We start from the raw sequence: 12907 nt of genomic DNA, 5'->3' as shown, positions 1-12907 counted from the left end.
GGGATAGGTCTGGTATTTGGCATCATCTAGCACATACTGTCGCATTTTTCGCATACTTGAATGGCCAGATCCTGGCTTTCTTCTGGGTTGGGTCACGTAGTGCGGTACCACACCGAAACAGTCAATTAAACCTGGATGCGCTTAATATTTTAAAGGATAACGCCGGTTATGTCTCGGATAGGTCTGGGATTTGAGCTCATCTGTCTCGTACTTTCGCATTTTTCGCATATTTGTTGTCCAGATACCGGCCTTTTTATGGTTTGGATCACGTAGTAATGCGGTACCACACCGAAACAGTCAATTAAACCTGGTTCCGTTTAATATTTTAGAGGATAACGCCGGTTATGTCTTGGTTAGGTCTGGGACTTCCCCCCATCTGGCTCGTACTTTCGCATTTTTCGCATACCTGTTGGCCAGATCCAGGGCTTTTTCTGGTTTGGATCACGTAGTAATGCGGTACCACAGCGAAATAGTCAATTAAACCTGGTTCCGATTAATATTTTAGAGGATAACGCTGGTATGTCTGGGTTAGATCTGATATTTGCAATCATCTGGCTCGTACCTTCGCATTTTTCGCATACTTGTTGGCAAGATCCTGGGCTTTTCCTGGTTTGGATCACGTAGTAATGTGGTACCACACCGAAACAGTCAATCAAACCTGGTTGTGATTAATATTTTAGAGGATAGTCGCCGGTTATGTCTCGGTTATGTCTGGGATTTGCCGTCATCTGGCTCGTACTTTCGCATTTTTCGCATACTTGTTGGCCAGATCCAGGGCTTTTTCTGGTTTGGATCACGTAGTAATGTGGTACCACTCTGAAACAGTCAATAAAAGCTGGTACCGATTCGTATTTTAGAGGATAACGCTGGATATGTCTGGGTCAGTTCTGGTATTTGCAATCATCTGGCTCATACTATCGCATTTTTCGCATACTTGTTACCCAGAACCAGGTGGATATTCTGACTCGGATCACGTACTAATGTGGTACCACACCGAAACAGTCAATTAAACCTGGTTGCGATTAATATTTTAGAGGATAACGCCGGTTATGTCTGGGTTACGTCTGGTATTTGCAATCATCTTCCTCATACTTTTGCATTCTTCGGATACTTGAATGGCCAGATCTTGGGCTTTTTCTGGTTTGGATCACATAGTCATGCGGTACCACACCGAAACAGTCAATTAAACCGGGTTGCGATTAATATTTTAGAGGATAATGCCAATTATGTCTCGGTTGGGTCTGGTATTTGCCGTCATCTGACTCGTACTTTAGCATTTTTCGCATACTTGTTGGCCAGATCCTGGGCTTTTTCTGGTTTGGATCACGTAGTAATGTGGTACCACAATGAAACATTCAATAAAAGCTGGTTCCGATTAATATTTTAGATGATAACGCTGGTTATGTCTGGGTTAGTTCTGGTATTCCCAATCATCTGGCTCATTCTTTCGCATTTTTCGCATACTTGTTGACCAGATCCAGGACTTTTTCTGGTTTGGATCACGTAGTAATGCGGTACCACACCGAAACAGTCAATTGAAACTTGTTGTGATTAATATTTTAGAGGATAATGCCGGTTATGTCTCGGTTAGGTCTGGGATTTACCCTCATCTGGCTCGTACTTTCGCATTTTTTGCATACTTGTTGGCCAGATCCTGGATTTCTTCTTGGTTGGGTCACGTAGTGCGGTACCACACCGAAACAGTCAATTAAACCTGGATGCGCTTGATATTTTAGAGGATAACGTCAGTTATGTCTCGGTTGGGTCTGGTATTTGCCGTCATCTGACTCGTACTTTAGCATTTTTCGCATACTTGTTGGCCAGATCCTGGGCTTTTTCTGGTTTGGATCACGTACTAATGTGGTACCACACCGAAACAGTCAATTAAACCTGGTTGCGATTAATATTTTAGAGGATAACGCCGGTTATGTCTGGGTTACGTCTGGTATTTGCAATCATCTTCCTCATACTTTTGCATTCTTCGGATACTTGAATGGCCAGATCTTGGGCTTTTTCTGGTTTGGATCACATAGTCATGCGGTACCACACCGAAACAGTCAATTAAACCGGGTTGCGATTAATATTTTAGAGGATAATGCCAATTATGTCTCGGTTGGGTCTGGTATTTGCCGTCATCTGACTCGTACTTTAGCATTTTTCGCATACTTGTTGGCCAGATCCTGGGTTTTTTTCTGGTTAGGATCACGCAGTAATGTGGTACCACACTCAAACAGTCAATAAAACCTGGTTCCGATTAATATTTTGGAGGAGAACGCCAGTTATGCCTGGGACAGGTCTGGTATTTGGCATCATCTAGCACATACTGTCGCATTTTTCGCATACTTGAATGGCCAGATCCTGGCTTTCTTCTGGGTTGGGTCACGCAGTGCGGTACCACACCGAAACAGTCAATTAAACCTGGATGCGCTTAATATTTTAGAGGATAACGTCGGTTATGTCTCGGTTAGGTCTGGGATTTGAGCTCATCTGTTTCGTACTTTCCCATTTTTCGCATATTTGTTGTCCAGATACCGGCCTTTTTATGGTTTGGATCACGTAGTAATGCGGTACCACACCGAAGCAGTCAATTAAACCTGGTTCCGTTTAATATTTTAGAGGATAACGCCGGTTATGTCTTGGTTAGGTCTGGGACTTCCCCCCATCTGGCTCGTACTTTCGCATTTTTCGCATACCTGTTGGCCAGATCCAGGGCTTTTTCTGGTTTGGATCACGTAGTAATGCGGTACCACAGCGTAATAGTCAATTAAACCTGGTTCCGATTAATATTTTAGAGGATAACGCTGGTTATGTCTGGGTTAGATCTGGTATTTGTAATCATCTGGCTCGTACCTTCGCATTTTTCGCATACTTGTTGGCAAGATCCTGGGCTTTTCCTGGTTTGGATCACGTAGTAATGTGGTACCACACTGAAACATTCAATAAAAGCAAGTTCCGATTAATATTTTAGAGGATAACGCTGGTATGTCTGGGTTAGATCTGGTATTTGCAATCATCTGGCTCGTACCTTCGCATTTTTCGCATACTTGTTGGCAAGATCCTGGGCTTTTCCTGGTTTGGATCACGTAGTAATGTGGTACCACACCGAAACAGTCAATCAAACCTGGTTGTGATTAATATTTTAGAGGATAGTCGCCGGTTATGTCTCGGTTATGTCTGGGATTTGCCGTCATCTGGCTCGTACTTTCGCATTTTTCGCATACTTGTTGGCCAGATCCAGGGCTTTTTCTGGTTTGGATCACGTAGTAATGTGGTACCACACTGAAACAGTCAATAAAAGCTGGTACCGATTGGTATTTTAGAGGATAACGCTGGATATGTCTGGGTCAGTTCTGGTATTTGCAATCATCTGGCTCACACTATCGCATTTTTCGCATACTTGTTGCCCAGAACCCGGTGGATATTCTGACTCGGATCACGTACTAATGTGGTACCACACCGAAACAGTCAATTAAACCTGGTTGCGATTAATATTTTAGAGGATAACGCCGGTTATGTCTGGGTTACGTCTGGTATTTGCAATCATCTTCCTCATACTTTTGCATTCTTCGGATACTTGAATGGCCAGATCTTGGGCGTTTTCTGGTTTGGATCACATAGTCATGCGGTACCACACCGAAACAGTCAATTAAACCGGGTTGCGATTAATATTTTAGAGGATAATGCCAATTATGTCTCGGTTGGGTCTGGTATTTGCCGTCATCTGACTCGTACTTTAGCATTTTTCGCATACTTGTTGGCCAGATCCTGGGCTTTTTCTGGTTTGGATCACGTAGTAATGTGGTACCACAATGAAACATTCAATAAAAGCTGGTTCCGATTAATATTTTAGATGATAACGCTGGTTATGTCTGGGTTAGTTCTGGTATTCCCAATCATCTGGCTCATTCTTTCGCATTTTTCGCATACTTGTTGCCCAGAACCCGGTGGCTCTTCTGACTCGGATCACGTACTAATGTGGTACCACACCGAAACAGTCAATTAAACCTGGTTGCGATTAATATTTTAGAGGATAACGCCGGTTATGTCTGGGTTACGTCTGGTATTTGCAATCATCTTCCTCATACTTTTGCATTCTTCGGATACTTGAATGGCCAGATCTTGGGCTTTTTCTGGTTTGGATCACGTAGTAGAGTGGTACCACACTGAAACAGTCAATTAAACCTGGATTCGATCAATAGTTTAGAGGATGAAACCGGTTAGGTCTGGGTTGCGTCTGGTATTTGCCGTCATCTGACTCGTACTTTAGCATTTTTCGCATACTTGTTGGCCAGATCCTGGGTTTTTTTCTGGTTAGGATCACGTAGTAATGTGGTACCACACTCAAACAGTCAATAAAACCTGGTTCCGATTAATATTTTGGAGGAGAACGCCAGTTATGCCTGGGATAGGTCTGGTATTTGGCATCATCTAGCACATACTGTCGCATTTTTCGCATTCTTGAATGGCCAGATCCTGGCTTTCTTCTGGGTTGGGTCACGTAGTGCGGTACCACACCGAAACAGTCAATTAAACCTGGATGCGCTTAATATTTTAGAGGATAACGCCGGTTATGTCTCGGTTAGGTCTGGGATTTGAGCTCATCTGTCTCGTACTTTCGCATTTTTCGCATATTTGTTGTCCAGATACCGGCCTTTTTATGGTTTGGATCACGTAGTAATGCGGTACCACACCGAAACAGTCAATTAAACCTGGTTCCGTTTAATATTTTAGAGGATAACGCCGGTTATGTCTTGGTTAGGTCTGCGACTTCCCCCCATCTGGCTCGTACTTTCGCATTTTTTGCATACCTGTTGGCCAGATCCAGGGCTTTCTCTGGTTTGGATCACGTAGTAATGTGGTACCACACGGAAACATTCAATAAAAGCAAGTTCCGATTAATATTTTAGAGGATAACGCTGGTATGTCTGGGTTAGATCTGGTATTTGCAATCATCTGGCTCGTACCTTCGCATTTTTCGCATACTTGTTGGCAAGATCCTGGGCTTTTCCTGGTTTGGATCACGTAGTAATGTGGTACCACACCGAAACAGTCAATCAAACCTGGTTGCGATTAATATTTTAGAGGATAATGCCAATTATGTCTCGGTTGGGTCTGGTATTTGCCGTCATCTGACTCGTACTTTAGCATTTTTCGCATACTTGTTGGCCAGATCCTGGGCTTTTTCTGGTTTGGATCACGTAGTAATGTGGTACCACAATGAAACATTCAATAAAAGCTGGTTCCGATTAATATTTTAGATGATAACGCTGGTTATGTCTGGGTTAGTTCTGGTATTCCCAATCATCTGGCTCATTCTTTCGCATTTTTCGCATACTTGTTGCCCAGAACCCGGTGGCTATTCTGACTCGGATCACGTACTAATGTGGTACCACACCGAAACAGTCAATTAAACCTGGTTGCGATTAATATTTTAGAGGATAACGCCGGTTATGTCTGGGTTACGTCTGGTATTTGCAATCATCTTCCTCATACTTTTGCATTCTTCGGATACTTGAATGGCCAGCTCTTGGGCTTTTTCTGGTTTGGATCACGTAGTAGAGTGGTACCACACTGAAACAGTCAATTAAACCTGGATTCGATCAATAGTTTAGAGGATGAAACCGGTTAGGTCTGGGTTGCGTCTGGTATTTGCCGTCATCTGACTCGTACTTTAGCATTTTTCGCATACTTGTTGGCCAGATCCTGGGCTTTTTCTGGTTTGGGTCACGTAGTAATGTGGGACCACACTGAAACAGTCAATTAAACCGGGTTGCGATTAATATTTTAGAGGATAACGCCGGTTATGTCTCGGTTTGGTCTGGGATTTGGCCTCATCTGCCTCGAAATTTCGCATTTTGCGCACATTTGTTGGCCAGATCCTGGCCTTTTTCTCGCTTGGATCACGTAGTAGAGTGGTACCACACTGAAACAGTCAATTAAACCTGGTTGCGATTAATATTTTAGAGGATAACGTCAGTTATGTCTCGGTTGGGTCTGGTATTGGCCTCATCTGGCTCGTACTTTCGCATTTTTCGCATACTTGTTGACCAGATCCAGGGCTTTTTCTGGTTTGGATCACGTAGTAATGCGGTACCACACCGAAACAGTCAATTGAAACTTGTTGTGATTAATATTTTAGAGGATAATGCCGGTTATGTCTCGGTTAGGTCTGGGATTTACCCTCATCTGGCTCGTACTTTCGCATTTTTTGCATACTTGTTGGCCAGATCCTGGATTTCTTCTGGGTTGGGTCACGTAGTGCGGTACCACACCGAAACAGTCAATTAAACCTGGATGCGCTTGATATTTTAGAGGATAACGTCAGTTATGTCTCGGTTGGGTCTGGTATTTGCCCGCATCTGTCTCGTACTTTCGCATTTTTCGCATATTTGTTGTCCAGATCCCGACCTTTTTATGGTTTGGATCACGTAGTAATGCGGTACCACACCGAAACAGTCAATTAAACCTGCTTCCGATTAATATTTTAGAGGATAACGCTGGTTATGTCTGGGTTAGTTCTGGTATTTGCAAGCATCTGACTCATACTCTCGCATTTTTCGCATACTTGATGGCCAGATACTTGCCCTTTTCTGGGTTGGATCACGTAGTAATACGGTACCACACCGAAACAGTCATTTAAACCTGGTTGCGATTAATATTTTAGGGGATAACGCCGGTTATGTCTCGGTTAGGTCTGGGATTTGAGCTCATCTGTCTCGTACTTTCGCATTTTTCGCATACTTGTTGGCCAGTTCCAGGGCTTTTTCTGGTTTGGGTCACGTAGTAATGCGGTACCACAGCGTAATAGTCAATTAAACCTGGTTGCGAGTAATATTTTACAGGATAACGCCGGTTATGTCTGGGTTGGGTCTGGTATTTGCCATCATCTAGCTCATACCTTCACATTTTTCGCATACTTGTTGGCCAGATCCTGGGTTTTTTTCTGGTTAGGATCACGTAGTAATGTGGTACCACACTCAAACAGTCAATAAAACCTGGTTCCGATTAATATTTTGGAGGAGAACGCCAGTTATGCCTGGGATAGGTCTGGTATTTGGCATCATCTAGCACATACTGTCGCATTTTTCGCATACTTGAATGGCCAGATCCTGGCTATCTTCTGGGTTGGGTCACGTAGTGCGGTACCACACCGAAACAGTCAATTAAACCTGGATGCGCTTAATATTTTAGAGCATAACGTCGGTTATGTCTCGGTTAGGTCAGGGATTTGAGCTCATCTGTCTCGTACTTTCGCATTTTTCGCATATTTGTTGTCCAGATACCGGACTTTTTATGGTTTGGATCACGTAGTAATGCGGTACCACACCGAAACAATCAACTAAACCTGGTTCCGTTTAATATTTTAGAGGATAACGCCGGTTATGTCTTGGTTAGGTCTGGGACTTCCCCCCATCTGGCTCGTACTTTCGCATTTTTCGCATACCTGTTGGCCAGATCCAGGGCTTTTTCTGGTTTGGATCACGTAGTAATGCGGTACCACAGCGTAATAGTCAATTAAACCTGGTTCCGATTAATATTTTAGAGGATAACGCTGGTTATGTCTGGGTTAGATCTGGTATTTGCAATCATCTGGCTCGTACCTTCGCATTTTTCGCATACTTGTTGGCAAGATCCTGGGCTTTTCCTGGTTTGGATCACGTAGTAATGTGGTACCACACTGAAACATTCAATAAAAGCAAGTTCCGATTAATATTTTAGAGGATAACGCTGGTATGTCTGGGTTAGATCTGGTATTTGCAATCATCTGGCTCGTACCTTCGCATTTTTCGCATACTTGTTGGCAAGATCCTGGGCTTTTCCTGGTTTGGATCACGTAGTAATGTGGTACCACACCGAAACAGTCAATCAAACCTGGTTGTGATTAATATTTTAGAGGATAGTCGCCGGTTATGTCTCGGTTATGTCTGGGATTTGCCGTCATCTGGCTCGTACTTTCGCATTTTTCGCATACTTGTTGGCCAGATCCAGGGCTTTTTCTGGTTTGGATCAGGTAGTAATGTGGTACCACACTGAAACAGTCAATAAAAGCTGGTACCGATTCGTATTTTAGAGGATAACGCTGGATATGTCTGGGTCAGTTCTGGTATTTGCAACCATCTGGCTCATACTATCGCATTTTTCGCATACTTGTTGCCCAGAACCCGGTGGATATTCTGACTCGGATCACGTACTAATGTGGTACCACACCGAAACAGTCAATTAAACCTGGTTGCGATTAATATTTTAGAGGATAACGCCGGTTATGTCTGGGTTACGTCTGGTATTTGCAATCATCTTCCTCATACTTTTGCATTCTTCGGATACTTGAATGGCCAGATCTTGGGCTTTTTCTGGTTTGGATCACATAGTCATGCGGTACCACACCGAAACAGTCAATTAAACCGGGTTGCGATTAATATTTTAGAGGATAATGCCAATTATGTCTCGGTTGGGTCTGGTATTTGCCGTCATCTGACTCGTACTTTAGCATTTTTCGCATACTTGTTGGCCAGATCCTGGGCTTTTTCAGGTTTGGATCACGTAGTAATGTGGTACCACAATGAAACATTCAATAAAAGCTGGTTCCGATTAATATTTTAGATGATAACGCTGGTTATGTCTGGGTTAGTTCTGGTATTCCCAATCATCTGGCTCATTCTTTCGCATTTTTCGCATACTTGTTGCCCAGAACCCGGTGGCTATTCTGACTCGGATCACGTACAAATGTGGTACCACACCGAAACAGTCAATTAAACCTGGTTGCGATTAATATTTTAGAGGATAACGCCGGTTATGTCTGGGTTACGTCTGGTATTTGCAATCATCTTCCTCATACTTTTGCATTCTTCGGATACTTGAATGGCCAGATCTTGGGCTTTTTCTGGTTTGGATCACGTAGTAGAGTGGTACCACACTGAAACAGTCAATTAAACCTGGATTCGATCAATAGTTTAGAGGATGAAACCGGTTAGGTCTGGGTTGCGTCTGGTATTTGCCGTCATCTGACTCGTACTTTAGCATTTTTCGCATACTTGTTGGCCAGATCCTGGGTTTTTTTCTGGTTAGGATCACGTAGTAATGTGGTACCACACTCAAACAGTCAATAAAACCTGGTTCCGATTAATATTTTGGAGGAGAACGCCAGTTATGCCTGGGATAGGTCTGGTATTTGGCATCATCTAGCACATACTGTCGCATTTTTCGCATACTTGAATGGCCAGATCCTGGCTTTCTTCTGGGTTGGGTCACGTAGTGCGGTACCACGCCGAAACAGTCAATTAAACCTGGATGCGCTTAATATTTCAGAGGATAACGCCGGTTATGTCTCGGTTAGGTCTGGGATTTGAGCTCATCTGTCTCGTACTTTCGCATTTTTCCCATATTTGTTGTCCAGATACCGGCCTTTTTATGGTTTGGATCACGTAGTAATGCGGTACCACACCGAAACAGTCAATTAAACCTGGTTCCGTTTAATATTTTAGAGGATAACGCCGGTTTTGTCTTGGTTAGGTCTGGGACTTCCCCCCATCTGGCTCGTACCTTCGCATTTTTCGCATACTTGTTGGCAAGATCCTGGGCTTTTCCTGGTTTGGATCACGTAGTAATGTGGTACCACACCGAAACAGTCAATCAAACCTGGTTGTGATTAATATTTTAGAGGATAACGCCGGTTATGTCTCGGTTAGGTCTGGTATTTGCCCTCATCTGGATCGTACTTTCGCATTTTTCGCATACCTGTTGGCCAGATCGTGGGCTTTTTCTGGTTTGGGTCACGTAGTAATGCGGTACCACACTGAAACATTCTATAAAAGCTGGTACCGATTCGTATTTTAGAGGATAACGCTGGATATGTCTGGGTCAGTTCTGGTATTTGCAATCATCTGGCTCATACTATCGCATTTTTCGCATACTTGTTGCCCAGAACCCGGTGGATATTCTGACTCGGATCACGTACTAATGTGGTACCACACCGAAACAGTCAATTAAACCTGGTTGCGATTAATGTTTTAGAGGATAACGCCGGTTATGTCTGGGTTACGTCTGGTATTTGCAATCATCTTCCTCATACTTTTGCATTATTCGGATACTTGAATGGCCAGATCTTGGGCTTTTTCTGGTTTGGATCACATAGTCATGCGGTACCACACCGAAACAGTCAATTAAACCGGGTTGCGATTAATATTTTAGAGGATAACGCCAATTATGTCTCGGTTGGGTCTGGTATTTGCCGTCATCTGACTCGTACTTTAGCATTTTTCGCATACTTGTTGGCCAGATCCTGGGCTTTTTCTGGTTTGGATCACGTAGTAATGTGGTACCACAATGAAACATTCAATAAAAGCTGGTTCCGATTAATATTTTAGATGATAACGCTGGTTATGTCTGGGTTAGTTCTGGTATTCCCAATCATCTGGCTCATTCTTTCGCATTTTTCGCTTACTTGTTGCCCAGAACCCGGTGGCTATTCTGACTCGGATCACGTACTAATGTGGTACCACACCGAAACAGTCAATTAAACCTGGTTCCGATTAATATGTTAGAGGTGAACGCTGGTTATGTCTGGGTTAGGTCTTTTATTTGCCATAATCTGGCTCATACTATCGCATTTTTCGCAAACTTGTTGCCCAGAACCCGGTGGCTATTCTGACTCGGATCACGTACTAATGTCGTACCACACCGAAACAGTCAATTAAACCTGGTTCCGAGTAATATTTTGGAGGATAACGCCGGTTATGTCTGGGTTAGGTCTGGTATTTGCTATCATCTAGCACATACTTTCGCACTTTTCGCATACTTGATTGGCCAGATCCTGGCTTTTTTCTGGCTTGGACCACGTAGTAATGTGGTACCACACCGAAACAGTCAATTAAACCTGGTTGCGATTAATATTTTAGAGGATAACGCCGGTTACGTCTCCGTTAGGTCTGGGATTTGCCCTCATCTGGCTCGTACTTTCGCATTTTTCACATACTTGAATGGTCAGATCCTTGCCTTTTTCTGAGTTGGACCACGTAGTAATGCGGTAACACGCCGAAACAGTCAATTAAACCTGTTTGCGATTAATATTTTAGAGGATAATGCCGGTTAAATCTCGGTTAGGTCTGGTATTTGCCATCATCTGGCTCGTACTTTCGCATTTTTCGCATACTTGTTGCCAGATCCTGGGATATTTCTGGTTTGGATCACGTAGTAATGTGGTACCACAATGAAACATTCAACAAGAGCTGGTTCCGATTAATATTTTAGAGGATAACGCTGGTTATATCTGGGGTAGATCTGGTATTTGCAATCATCTGGCTCATACTGTCGCATTTTTCGCATACCTGTTGGCCAGATCATGGGTTTTTTCTGGCTTGGACCCCGTAGTAATGCGGTACCACACCGAAACAGTCAATTAAACGTGGTTGCGATTAATATTTTAGAGGATAACGCCGGTTATGTCTCGGTTAGGTCTGGTATTTGCCCTCATCTGGCTTGTACCATCGCATTTTTCGCATACTTGTTGGCCAGATTCTGGCCATTTTCTGTTTTGGATCACGTAGTAATGCAGTAACACGCCTAAACAGTAAATTGAACCTGGTTGCGATTAATATTTTAGAGGGTAATGCCGGTTGTGTCTCGGTTAGGTCTGGTATTTGCCCTCATCTGGCCCGTACTTTCGCATTTTTCGCATACTTGTTGCAGATTCCTGGGATATTTCTGGTTTGGATCACGTAGTAATGTGGTACCACAATGAAACATTCAATAAAAGCTGGCTCCGATTAATATTTTAGAGGTGAACGCTGGTTATGTCTGGGTTAGGTCTTTTATTTGCCATCATCTAGCACATACTTTCGCATTTTTCGCATACTTGTTGGCCAGATCTTGGCCATTTTCTGGTTTGGATCACGTAGTAATGCGGTACCACACCGAAACAGTCAATTAAACCTGGTTGCGATTAATACCATAGATGATAACGCCGGTTATGTCTCGGTTAGGTCTGGGATTTGAGCTCATCTGGCTCGTACTTTTGCATTTTTCGCATACTTGTAGGCCAGATCCTGGGCTTTTTCTGGTTTGGATCACGTACTAATGTGGTACTACACCGAAACACTCAATTAAACCTGGTTCCGAGTAATATTTTGGAGGATAACGCCGGCTGTGTCTGGGTTAGTTCTGGTATTTGCAATCATCTAGCACATACTTTCGCACTTTTCGCGTACTTGATTGGTCAGATCCTGGCCTTTTTCTGGCTTGGCCCACGTAGTAATGTGGTACCACACTGAAACTGTCAATTAAACCAGTTACCGAATGATATTTTAGAGGATAACGCCAGTTATGTCTGGGTAAGTTCTGGTATTTGCAGACATCTGCCTCATACTTTCATATTTTTCGCATACTTCTTGGCCAGACCCTGGCCTTTTTCTGGTTTGGATCACGTAGTAATGCGGTACCACATCGCAACAGTCAATTAAACCCGGTTCGGATTAATATTTTAGAGGATAACGCCGGTTAGGTCTCGGTTTGGTCTGGGATTTGCCCTCATCTGCCTCGAAGTTTCGCATTTTGCGCACACTTGTTGGCCAGATCCTGGCCTTTTTCTGGCTTGGACCACGTAGTAATGTGGTACCACACCGAAACAGTCAATTACACCTGGTTGCGATTAATATTTTAGAGGATAACGCCGGTTACGTCTCGGTTAGGCCTGGGATTTGCACTCATCTGGCTCGTACTTTCGCATTTTTCGCATACTTGAATGGTCAGATCCTTGCCTTTTTCTGGGTTGGTCCACGTAGTAATGCGGTAACACGCCGAAACAGTCAATTAAACCTGGTTGCGATTAATATTTTAGAGGATAATGCCGGTTATGTCTCGGTTAGGTCTGGTATTTGCCCTCATCTGGCTCGTACTTTCGCATTTTTCGAAT

This window comes from Colletes latitarsis, chromosome 1 (genome assembly GCF_051014445.1).
Source record: "Colletes latitarsis isolate SP2378_abdomen chromosome 1, iyColLati1, whole genome shotgun sequence".
Taxonomy (NCBI): Eukaryota; Metazoa; Arthropoda; class Insecta; order Hymenoptera; family Colletidae; genus Colletes; species Colletes latitarsis.
This window is presented reverse-complemented; position numbering follows the sequence as displayed.